Below are 13,300 nucleotides of genomic sequence, written 5' to 3'. Positions count from 1 at the left end.
TTCTGAGATTGGTAGTGCCAGATAGTACTTTACACAAGAGAATGATCACCTGGCTACCACTGTGGTAAGAAGCAAAAGAAAGAGCTAAAAAACAAAAACACCCCAGACAAGATCTACCTCAGCTTCTTTCTGCCTCCAAATCCACAAACTCACTTTATTTTCTCTCTCCCTCACTCCCCCCCCATTTTTTTCTTTAATATTATGGAGATGTATTTCCCAAAACAAACCTGACACACAATAAACAATCAAAAAATATTTGTTACCTAAATAAATAAAACAACAGATAAAATGAATGATCCATTGTTAGCTGCCAAACTGGCTCAAATGCAAGAACCATGAAATCATGAAGAATTATAGTTTCAAGCTAACAAGAAGTTTAAAAAACAAGACCTAGAAATAGATGTCAAGTTGTAATCTAAGACTACTAAAAATAACTCTTTAATACAAAAAATGCTCAAGCTGTAACTTACAAAGGACTCAATTTTCTGTTAGAAAAAACGTTCTAGACCAGAAAGTTCCAATAGAAAGATAATGTGATCCATATATACATAGTTTTTAATTTCAGATACCCAGGAGGCTGAGGCAGGAGGATCACAAATTTGAGGCCAGCCTCAGCAACTTAATGATAAATGCCCTTGGGTTCAATTCCCAGTACCAAATTTCAATACATTTACTTAACCCATCATACCTAAAATATGACTTTAGCATGTACTCAATATGAATTTACTGAGATTTTAATTTTTATACCATATCTTTGAAATCAATATGTATTTTTACATATTTTACAGCATGCCTCAATTCATATGAATCATAATTCAAGTGTTCAATGTCCATATATAGCTACTGGCTATCCTAATTAGACAGTATAATCATATTTATTTATTTCTATATCTGTATTATTTACATATATCACACATATTCATGTATCTTTTAATTGAACTTTTATCAGTTCCTTTTTTTTTTTTTTTTTGATACAAGGGACTGAACCCAGGGTGCTTACCACTAGGCCACATCCCCAGCTCTTTTAATTTTTTATTTTGAGACAGGGTCTCACTAAATTGTTGAGGCTGGCTTTGAACTTTCCAGCTTCCCACCTCAGACTCCTGAGCAGCTGGGATTACAGGTGCCCAGGTTATCAGTTCCTTTGAAGGGAAAAAGTTAATAGCGTACAATTTAAAAGAATACTATATACATACACATCTATAATAGTAAAATTTATTTTATAATTTCTATATTTTACTTCAAATCCTATAAATATACTAGAATCTTCACTATTAGTAGGAACCACAGGGATAAGTAAAGTCTTTTGGAAAATAAACATACTTTTTATCTAAATAATTACCTTTGAGATCTTGAGTATTAAATAGCATTGAAAATTTCTATTAGAATTCAATTAAGAACTCTATGACTTCATTTTCAGGCAAGCAGAATGTCCTCATTTTTTAATACAATTATCTTAAAGATGTGCAAAAAACTATGCTACTAATTGGCTGGGACTTAAAAGTCTAAATACTTCAGGTTGTAAACTAACCTAAAGTTCGAGATCAATTTATAGAACTTAATATATGGAAGTTTTTTCTATAAGTACTATACATATTCCAAACTACTTACCCAAAGACACAGATCAGATTGGAAACTTAGGCAAATCTGTGCTACTAACTGTGTGTTTAGAAACAGCTCCCAGTCTCACAGTGCAAAGAACCACACTTGACAACTGTTTCTAACACAGTTGGAAACTACCACAGCTCTTCTTCAATTAAAAAAAAAAAAAATCACGAATAAACTGAAATCAAGAGAAAATTTATTTAAAATTTTAATTTGAATATTTTACTCAAAGCTTTACTAATTTGAATATTTTACTCAAAAAAATATTTAGTTTGAATATTTTACTCAAAGCTTAAATATTAAAAGGGAGGGAAACCAAAAGTAAAGCCAGTATTTAAAATCTGCTAATTAAAAGTCTGACTTGCTGTAATCAGATGCTTCTGATATTTTACAATTACCAATTTTTAAAATTTATTCAGGATAATGCTATAAAATACTTGTGTATTCAGTGTATTCTTCAGTTATTAAATAATATTTTAGGTATGATGGGTTAAATAAATTTTTCTTTTCTTTTATGGTACTAGGGAATTGAACCCAGGGAGCACTCTTTATCACTGAGCTACATCCCCAGCCCTGTTTTTTATTTTGAGAAAGGGTCTGGGTAAATTGTCCCAGTTGGTCTTGAACTTATCCTCCTGTCCCAGCCTCCAGAATTGCTGGGATTATAGGCATACACCACTGTTCCCAGGAAAACATACACATAAGCTACAGTGATTACTTAAGCCTATTTCGAAGAAAATACACATACACTTTGACTACTTCAGAAACCAAATCTTTGATATTATAAATAACTACTACAAATTCATGAGGCTTCATTTCAACAGAAGAAATTTAGACCTATTCATTCTAAACTGCCAGACACAGAGCATGCTCAACAAATATTTGCTGAATGAGTAAAAATAAATGACTGTTCCCTTCATGGTATTAGGTATTGGTGAAACAGATCAACCAGAGTACTGCATTTGCCCTCCAAAAGCTTAAGACAGACAACTAAACAGGCAGCATAAGCATAAAGTCCAAGGTGAGAATTACATGACAACTGGGAATTAGTCAAGAGAAGGAATAACGTGTGTGAAGACCTGAAGGTGCTTACCTTGAGTATAAAAAAAGAACTACCAGATGTAGTTGAGTGCCCCTGAGTTCAAGTTCAATCCCCAGCACCAAAAAAAAAAAAAAAAAAAAGAATGATATACACTGACTTGTGTTTTAGGAAGATGAACCAAACATAAAAACCATGCTATTGGAAATAGCAAATAAGATGAAGATAACTTTAACTCTGGTAATAAAAATGGAAGAAATGAATATATTTGAGATATATTTACAAGGCAAAATTCATAAAATTTGAATGACTGATGAGATACCAATAAGTATGGAAAAGAGGTTGAAGCCAGGAAAAATACTGATTTGGGCAACTCAGTGGATGGTGGTGTCATCTAGTAAGGCAAAGATTTTCAGAAAATGAGAGAGGGAGGGAAGGAAAAAGATGAATTAAAGGTTTGGATTTGGGGTTTTGAGGTCCTGTGACAGATTCAAGTGGAGGTGCCCAACATAAAACTAAATATTTGGATCTCAAGTTCCAGTGAGTCATATGGGTCGGAGATAGAGAGTTAGGAATTTTGTCACTCTGAAAACACACTCCAGGAGTAGAAGGTCAGAAAGCAAAGATAAACTATCATATACATATAGTACAATACTGATGGTTTCATGCTATATATGTAATCCAACTCCTGAGAAAGTCTTATAAGATAAAGTTGATTAGTGTCTGTTGATGTCAAAATTGTTAATACCATGTCTGTGGATCCCAGAATTTACAAAATGTCATAGCTTTAGTTTGTGAAAAATAAAAGAAAATCTCCAGACTTTTGACAACTTAGGGATAAATGTCTCATGTACAACTTAGCTTTATTTTGATTCTTTCCTGTTCTACATGACATTCGGTTCTCCCAATACATTTTCTCCCACTGTTTTCAGGAAAATGAGTTTAAAATAACTGTCTCCTAAAATGGAACATTTTAAAATCCTCTCTTCTCTTTTCATACTTGGTCATCCAGTTTCACATTTTCAGTATTTATTAAGTATCAAAGTTCATCATAAATACAACTTTTATTTTAATGAGCATGAAAATTTAAAGTCAGTGGTTTTCACCAATTTTAAGTATTTTCCAAGCTGAATCTAAGTTCAACTGGAAAACAACAATTCAACAGTGTTAAACCTAAATAGAAGCTATGTGACCAGAGTATGAAATTTGTCATTAATTTAGTATCAGAATAACTGCAGCTCCAAATTGATTCAAACTGAAATTTTAGAATAAAATAGAATTCACACAAGTCATCAATTAACCACTGTTAATTTTCACCTATTTGCAGACACTGTGAACATAAAGATCTACCACTGAAGAACTTGTTCTACTATGAGAATGGGACATAAATGAAGAACAGAAGCAACATAGTAAATGCCATACTAAAACCATATGAAAGGTATTATAGGAGTATAATAAAGAACCCACAAGTCATTATACATACACAGCTTAAAAGAAAACAATTTAGCCAGTCCATAATTTTATTTTCATATGAAATTTAGACATTCCTGGAAATGCCTTTTATTGGTTTGGTTTATGGGGGGAAGAACCACCAAGATCAGGAAAATAAAGTATGAAGAGCAAAATGGGAACAAGGCTATCATTCTTATAAGCATTAAGTGCTTAACCTTTCTGCTGTGAATTTCCACACATGAAACAACTATTTTATTGAAGAAGGAAAAGAGACTGTGGGCAGGGGAGTACAAGACATCATCAGTTATTAGTAATATTTTTACAGATCAAGAAATCACCTAACAGCAAAGATTAATATGGCCTATTTTATTGATGGGAACCTGAGGTCCATTAAGGTTAAATGAACCACTGAGGGGTTAGAAAGCCAGGAAGTGCCGGTAAAGTGTCAACTAACTAATGGTTTTGTTTTGTTTTTGTGGCCTTGGCAATCAAAGCTAGGGCCCTGTGCATGCTAGTTAACTGCTGTACCACTGAGCCACATTCCAGTCCCTAAGTACAATGTTTTTATTTTTCACTACAAAGTACTTTGGATATCATTTTAAAAGTTTACTATAAGCTGGGCGTGTGTGTGTATACATGTCTGTATCAGCTACTCAGGAGGCCAGGCTCAGAAATTCAGCAAGACTGTCTGAAAACTAAAAAATAAAGGATCTGGGTTGTGGTTCAGTGACAAAGCATCCCTGGGTTCAATCTCCAGTATAAAACAAAAGCAAAAATAAAAACAAAACAAAAAATAAAAACCCTATGAGGCAGAAATGACTCTAATTACAAACTTCTATTCATGGTTTTAGAGTGATCTTGAAGAGCAAAAAATATGGTGTTCAATCCATAAACTCCAATGGCTGATTACAGGTAAAAAATGAACACTGTTCCCTTTAAAGTATTAGCAGTCATTTTGGGTAACAACAATCCTGCCAGTTTCAAAGATTTTTTTTTTAAACAATAAAAGTACTTTAACCTAAAAAAAGTTTGATCAATAAAGAAAAAATACACAAAAAGGAAGGTTATTAAAAATTTCATCAAATTTTATACTATTAATATTTAGGAATATTTTAGCTATTTTCCCCTATACAAATTCTAACTGGAAGGCCATGTACTGCTTTGTATTCTGCGATTTCATTTTTACTGCATCATGAATATGAATTATGTTCAATTTTATATGTCATAAAATTTTTGTTTTGTTTGAGATATGGTCTCGCTGTGTTGCCCAAGCTGACCTCCAACTTCTGGGATCAAGTGATTCTGCTACTACCTTATTGCCAAGTAGCTGGAAATTTAGGCACACACTACTGCACCCAACTCATGTAGTGAAATTTATTTTACCAGTCCCCTGTTATTAAGTTTTTTTTTGTTTTGTTTTTTAACTTTAGCTGTATTTATAAGCTCATTTAAAAACAGACATGATTTTAAAGGGGGAATTCATGAACTGAAATAGATTCCCATGCATGTACCGAGTTTGTCGGGATGAACCCAACTACTATGTATAACCATAAAGCTCTAATTAAAAAAAAAAAAAAAAAGATAAGATTTTTGACATTATCCTATTAAGTCATTCAGCATCATATGTTAAGTACTTTAATAGATGCCCTAACTTAATAAGTTATCAAATAGGCATGGTTATCAACATCCACTTTTCTCTCTTAATCCTTACTACCAACCTATGTGATTGATACTTTTAGTACCATTTTATAAATGTGGATACTAAGCTTTAGGAGAGATTAACTTTTTAGAAATTAACAGCAACTGACACTGCTGGGATCTGACTCAGGAATCCACATTTCTAAATTCTGTTCTACTTTGCTTTCCTAACATCAAAATCAACAATACAATCAATAACACTCGCCAACAAAATTTGCAGGGCACATTTTATCAATGTATCAGGAACTATAAAAATTATTTTACATGAATTATCTCTGTACTGTTTTAGTTAAACTCTCTAGACCTCAAATTCTTTACCTACAAAATGAAGGGGAGACTAGACCAGCAGTCCTCAAAGCATGCATCCTCAGAACTGGGTGGTGGTCCTATAAAACGGATTGCTTAACTCTTCCCCCATAATTTCTGATTCAGAAAGTTGGGGAGGAGTGAGCCTTGGTAATAAGTTCTCAGGATCTGCTGGGGCAGAACCACACTTTGAGAACCACTTGGGGCTGAATAAAGAAAAAAAAATATTTGAATGCCAAGGTAAATGAATTTGACTTTATTCTACTTTTTTAAAAAATGAACATTTTTGGTTAGTGTTATAACATTTATCAAGGTTTTGTTATTAGAAGACTTAGATAGCCATGTGTACATAAGAAACTAGAATGCAACAATTAAGACTTTGTCAATAATGGCAGTAAACAAAAAGGCCTGGAGTAGGGTAATGAGAACGGGGAAGAGAGGAGAGGAGTAAACAAAAACCCAAACACACACAACTATTATCTATAAAACAGAACATGAAACCAGGAATCATTTTCTAGTATAGTAAAATCACTAAAATATTGCTAGGGATCTAATGTTTAGGTTACTTAGTACATTTCACTTTGAAAAATAAAAATTTGGGGAAAAATGACAGATTATATATACCCATTTTATCTCCAAAACTTTTATGTTATTAAAAAAGAAATTTTTTAAAATTTAAATTACTACAAAGAAAATAGTATGTGGACCATAAGGGCGTTACAGAATTCAACTGATTTCTTTTCTTTTTTTTTTTTTTTTTTAAAGAGAGAGAGAGAGAATTTTTTTAATATTTATTTTTTAGTTCTGGGCGGACACAACATCTTTGTTTGTATGTGGTGCTGAGGATCGAACCTGGGCCGCACGCATGCCAGGCGAGCGCGCTACCGCTTGAGCCACATCCCCAGCCCTCAACTGATTTCTGAAAGACACAAAAATAAAGAAATGTTGGCTGGTGAAACGAAGTTGAAGCAGCTATGCCTAATAAAGTATGAATGAGCTTACAGCAAAAGAGAGAGTTGTCAAATACCCTCAAAACTTTAAATAAAGCTTTCAACTCTGAAAATCCAAGGACAACAGTGATACATGGATCTCAAAACACTCTAAGTCAACAAAAGGAAGTCGAATCTCCCCTTTTAAAACTATTAAACAAGAAGAAATGCAGAATAAGAAAACTTCCAGATGAGCAGAGACTTATAAAGTTACTCTCCTAAATTACCTTTATTTGGAAGTTACTTAAACACAAATTTCAGCTAAACACAGAAAGGGAAGGCATGGTATCCAGCAATTAATGAAATCTTCTCAGAAAAGCAAAAAGAATTCATCCCAAGATACAGTATGAATGAAGCAGGTCCAGAGAAACCAGTATACATTGAAAGAGGAGTCCAAAAATGAAATTTTGGGGGTGGGGAGAAAACAGATTAGATAGTAGTAAATCTTAGGATAATTTTAGAACATGACAAAAACCACAGTAGTATTTTTAACATAATTCATCTGGCCAGCTGAAAAGGCTTATACTTGTAATCCCAGCTATCTGGGAAGCTGAGGCAGAAAGATCACAAGTTGGAGGCTAGCTTGGGTAACTTAGTGAGACCTGTCTCAAAAAAAAAAAAAAAAAAGTGTAAAAAGGTCTGTGATGTAGGTCAGTGATAGTGTGCCTGACCTGCATTACAAGGTCCTGGGTTCACTCTACAGTACTATTAAAATCACACACACACACACACACACACACACACATACATACACACACACACACACACCAGTTCAGCTACCAATGATCTCTTCTGAATGATCCAAAGAGGATAATATCAACTAGAGGAGAAACAGAATTCTAGCACATATTCATCCATGTTCATAAGGTGAACACTATTACTATATTCTCAACTTATATAATCAATCTACATACAAATGACAGAAGAAAATTCAACAATGGAATATATACACTGTCAACCTTAATAATGAAAATGTAGTACTTAGGCAGCACAGTGGTAAAAGGCAAGAACCACAAATGTCTTTATTATACAAGAGGGTGCCTACAGACATTATTCAAGTTGAGGAAATACAAAATTTAGTATGTGAAAAAAAAATTCAAACATTCATAAAAAATTAAGGACAAATTAAAGTTAGATTGGGATGAGATGAGTACAAAACTGCCGCAAGTAGACCATCACAGCAAAAATCAATAAAAAATGCTTAAATGTGATAGAGAAACAGTAGGATACGCGTTGAGTAGCCCAAATAGACATTATTACTCTATGTACAGAAATTTATCCATTTTATTAAAAATTCACTGCTCAGGATTCATCTATCTTTACTCTGCACATAATTTTTAAAATTAGAGCAAGAGATTTCTAAGTCTGCATTTCTAATAGCGCATGATTTGTTTTCCAAGATTACAAAATCAGTACATAAGCTGTACAAGTTAACAAAAAACATGCCACTTATTTGGGAAAAAAGACATAGGTGGTAATTAATCAGTAATACAGTAATTTTATATTCCATACATACAAATATATATTGCTCTACTATACAGAGTACCAGATCATGTGATATAATTAAAGATTATAAATATAAAGCAAGATGCTATATTTGCAGGGCAAATTTTTTATTTACATAAAAGCAGCTATAGAAATAAGATTTAAAAAGTAAATATAGTTTAGAATCACAGGGTGAAATTTCATAGTATGAACAGAAGCAGGGCTTCAGGGCTAAGATATGACAGACTATGGAAGATGAAAAGCCACGTATTCTTAGAAAAGGGACATAAACGTTAGCAAAGGTAAGTAAGGAGGTTCAGTGAATTTGTCTTTCTCAGAAGCCTCTATCATAAGAGACACAGAAAGCTAGAGAAGGAAATCTTCAGCAACTCAAAGGCATGGAATGAACATGCAAAATTGTTGAGAGGCAAGAGTACAGAAAGTTTTTTTGTCTATTTCTTTTTCTTTTCCATACAGGGGATTGAATCTAGGGCTTTGTGCACACTAGGCAAGTGCTCTACCACTGAGCTACACAACCAGTCCATACAAGTCTATTTCCTACCACTAAAATGACAAAAGATAACCTCGATAGCTGGGAACATAGGAATCATAAGGCAGATGTTAACCTATGGGTTTTTAAAAAAATTCTATTTTTGTGTTTATATGGGAAAAAATAAGAAATAATATATATTTGAATCCTTTACCTACAAGTTTTACCAATATAATGAAGTATCATATTAAAGAACAGCAGATGGCGCCAAAATGCCATTTAAAAAAAACATTATTGCCTTAGGGTGACAAAGATTCACTGAAGCTAATGGAAAATAACAACAAAAACCCTTCATGTTAGAACCAAAAGTGTACACTGGAAAAAAAAAATTATAAATTATCCAAGTCTTAGTGTGGCACTCTCAACAACTGAAGTCAGTAACAATATTCTATAGCGTAAATACTTAATAATTTTTTTTAATTAAAATGTACATAACTAGTAAGTACTTCTGATTTTACTAAAAAATTTACACCTTACAAAGGAGTTTCTAGTCTAGAAGAAGTGCTAGTATCTACAAAGTTAAAGGGATTCATATTAACATTACTTAATAGACTATTTTTTAATTTGTTCTAATTAGTTATACATGACAGTAAATGTGTTTTGACACATTGTACACGAAGTACAACTTCTCCTTCCTCTGGCTGAACGTGGTGCAGAGTCATACAGGCAGTGTAACCATACGTGAATATAGGGTAATAATGTCCATCTCATTCCACTGCCTTTCTTCCCTTTCCCCTCAATAAACTCTTAAAGGCAAGAACAGAACTGATCAGCAATATGGGTAATTCTAAGCTACTATTCACAAAAATGCATCTTTTCTTGATTCTAAGAAAGGAAGAACCTTATCACAATAAACTGTATCTACTCATCCTAAATTCAAAAAATTATTTTATTTTTTTGGTATTGATGATTGAACCCAGAGGCACTTTACTATAGCCTCCGCTCTCTTATTTATTTTTCAGTTTGAGACAAGTCTTGCTAAATTGCTAGTCTGGCCTGGAACTTGCAATCCTCCTGCCTCAGTCTTCCAAGTTGTTGGAATTACAGGCATGTGTCACTATGACCAGTCTCAAAATATTAAAATGTAAAAAATTGGAGATTGGGGAATGATTTGTATCGGTCAATGGTTTGCTTTTATGATGATATATGGGTTAGATTAAGATTAAATTAATTTGTACTAATTGGGAGTGAAGGCTCGGGGAGGAAAATTTGGCAAGATTTAAAGAAATAGGCTCTGGATGATTTACACAGAGGAAAAAAATACATTTTCACAAATTCTTATGTTGAGACTAAGATTCTGTTCCAATTCATCATATAGAAATACTTAAAGCTTTATTCTTTCTTATTTGTAGTTCTCAAAAGTGTTTTCACAGTTATGTTTTCAAGAGAGCTGAGGGTTTATACTCTTCAAGCACTAGAATAGAATTTTAATCATTTTGACTTAAATATTTCCGAAGTAAATTATTTTGTCTTTTTATATGACACCCATTAGGATCATGAAATAGCCTATTAATGAGACCCAAGTCCCTACATATTTACTAGTACAAAGCTATTTTCCAGAGTAAGCTGTCCTAAACTGGGGTTTCTTGAGATATTTCTGCATTTTATAGATATTTCCTCTTTTCTGTCATGTTTGTCATTTTTTCTGTCTATGAGACTATAGAATCCTCTCTTCTTTGATAAACCAATGAAATAGACTTGCTAGTCCTTTCTGTTTTCAAAGAGAAAGGCACTGAAACCTTAAGAGATTTTTCCAAGAATAAAGTACATAGTAATTTAGCACTATGTTATGCTGCTCAGAAGTCTTAATTGCTTCTGTTTCTTAGTGCTATTTAAGATAATTAAGATTGATGGGCACTTTACCCCAAATAGTTAAACGTATTTCTCTTTTTCTTTTTGCAATGCTGGGGATTGAACCCAGGATAGGATAACCAAGTACTGAGTTGCATCTACAGCCCTAAAACAATTCCTTTTCTCATTATGCCCTGAGTGGTTAACTCATCTGCCTGAAGGTACAAAACCAAAGAATCTCCAATAAGCAGGACATCAGAAAATGCATGTGTCACATGGATGACTAATAAATTTAAATGGAAAAATTCTTTTACACTGGAGTCTTAACATAATTAAAACTTTATTCTCTTCAGCAGAAATGAAGATAAGTTAAACCAAACTTATCTTTATCCAAAAAGGAACCTTATTCCACTGGAAAATTAGAGGAAAAAATAGTTTTTTTCTTATTTTCCTATTAAAAAAAAGTTTTATTTTTAGTTGTAGATGGACAAAATACCTTTATTTATTTAGTTTTATGTGGTGCTGAGGATCAAACCCAGTGTCTTACACATGCTAGGCAAATGCTTTACCACTGAGCCACAACCCCAGCCCCTTTCTTTCCTACTTTTAAGTCTTAAATTGAGAAGTGTAGCCTTTCTCAAACTTAGTTGTACAGCAAATCACCTGCAGACTTTGTAAAAACATACATCCATACTTCCTATGGAGCAGACATTGTAAATGGCTTCACATATTCATTCCACTCAACATGAATAGTGTGGCTATTTATGGTCATTTCATAGCCCTCAAGGGTAGTCAGGCCAAAGCCAATGTGGCCTTCCTTGTGTGTCTGTATATGGGAAAGAGGTAATCCTTTCTTTTCTCTTGGTAGAATCAAACAAGGGTAAATGTTGCATTATTTATGGTAGGCAGTCATCCTGGGTCCTTGAGGAGAACTAACCTAAGGTTCATGCTGACACAATGAGAAGGGCAGAACTAAAACAACTACAGAAAATCAGAGACGAAACTTCTTATCATGTGAGATTTATTTCCTTATGTTTAAGCCAGTATGAGTCAGACTTAAGTTACTCACATCCAAAAGCAATTTTGAAAAAGTTCCACTGTTCGTGATATACAACTGGGGCTACAAGATGATGGACTAGAGAATAAAATGAAATTCAAAAGTAGTGAAACAAAGCAGAGTGATGTGAATAACTAGGAAGGAAAAGTGAAACCAAAAATCAAAACCTAATCTACAGGGCAAATTCTTAATCACAAAGATTTAAGTGCAAATCTCAAAAAATGGAAAAAATGTAATTCTTTCTTTGGATCTTCCTCACTCCCATTCCACAACTCTTGTCAGAGGTAGGTAGGACTCACAGAAAGTGCCAGATGAATGAGAGCCAAAAAATATTTAGTAAGCAGCATATATATTACTAACCCAAATGCCTAATCAATGTGTCAATGACAAATATGAAAGCTGTATAAGTGTTTTTAGTGATACAGATTTGAGAAATTATTGATTTTATTTGTCACATCATTACTTTACAAAATTAGGTCCTTAAACTTAACTGAATTCACATTCTTCTTATGAAACTACAAGACTGCAGGGTAATCACTTAAAAATGCACAGAATTAAGTAGATAAAGAACTGAAATATAACCAGCTTAGTAGCATATGCTTGTAATAAAAGCTACTTGGGAGGCTGAGGCAGAAGGATCAAAGTTTGAGGTGAGCCTGGGAAACTCTTAGAGGACCCTGTTTCAAAATAAAAATTTAAAAGGGCTAGGAATGTGACTCAATGGTACAGTGTTTGCCTAGCAAGTACAAAGCTCTGGGTTTAACAAAACAAAACCTTAAAATCAACAATTAAACAACTGATATACACATCTATATATTTGTTATCTATTTAGACATGAATACATATAAATATACATAAACAAATTATCCTAAAGACATAATACATTTCCAAGGAAACAGAGATGGCAATGCTGGTTCAAATTTGAGGCTTTAAAAAACAAAAACAAAAACCCTTAGCTAGGCACAGTGGTAAATGCCTGTAGTCACAACTACCTGGGACGTTGAGGTGGGAGGATGGTTTGAGCTCAGGAGTTCAAGACTAGCATGAGCAACATGGCAAAGACTCCACCTCAAAAACAAAAACCATGTTAACTTACCCCCTGGCATTGTTAGTTTCCCATCCCACAATCGGGGGCAACAAACTTTTTAAAAAGGCTCTTAATATGAGGCCCAAAGTTAGCAAGAGTCACAGGTAAAGAAAATGAATGAAGTGAAGTATAAAGAAATGGTGAAGGGACCTGAGTATGGTGGTGCACAACTTTAGTCTCAGTGACTCATAAGGCTGAGGCAGGAAGATCGCAGGTTCAAGGCCAGCCTAGGGAGGGAGGG

General features: G+C 33.6%; 1 protein-coding gene across 5 annotated transcripts in view; it reads right to left on the bottom strand.

Annotated features, from left to right (window-relative positions):
* Fbxo11 (F-box protein 11) overlaps nucleotides 1-13,300 on the bottom strand; it is an 80,803-nt gene that overhangs the window by 34,293 nt on the left and 33,210 nt on the right. Inside the window, exon 1 of one of the 5 annotated variants that reach the window (XM_048804421.1) lies at nucleotides 1,612-1,631. The exons of 3 other annotated variants lie outside the window; for them this stretch is intronic. The gene's annotated coding sequence lies outside the window, so the exon portion shown is untranslated. Of the gene's footprint in view, nucleotides 1-1,611; nucleotides 1,632-13,300 lie in introns of those variants that run through there. One more of the 5 variants, XM_048804422.1, reaches the window with a different exon arrangement.

This window comes from Marmota marmota, unplaced genomic scaffold (genome assembly GCF_001458135.2).
Source record: "Marmota marmota marmota unplaced genomic scaffold, marMar, whole genome shotgun sequence".
Classification (NCBI taxonomy): domain Eukaryota; kingdom Metazoa; phylum Chordata; class Mammalia; order Rodentia; family Sciuridae; genus Marmota; species Marmota marmota.
Note: the sequence above shows the minus strand (reverse complement) of the source record. Positions and strands in the feature narration are given on the sequence as shown.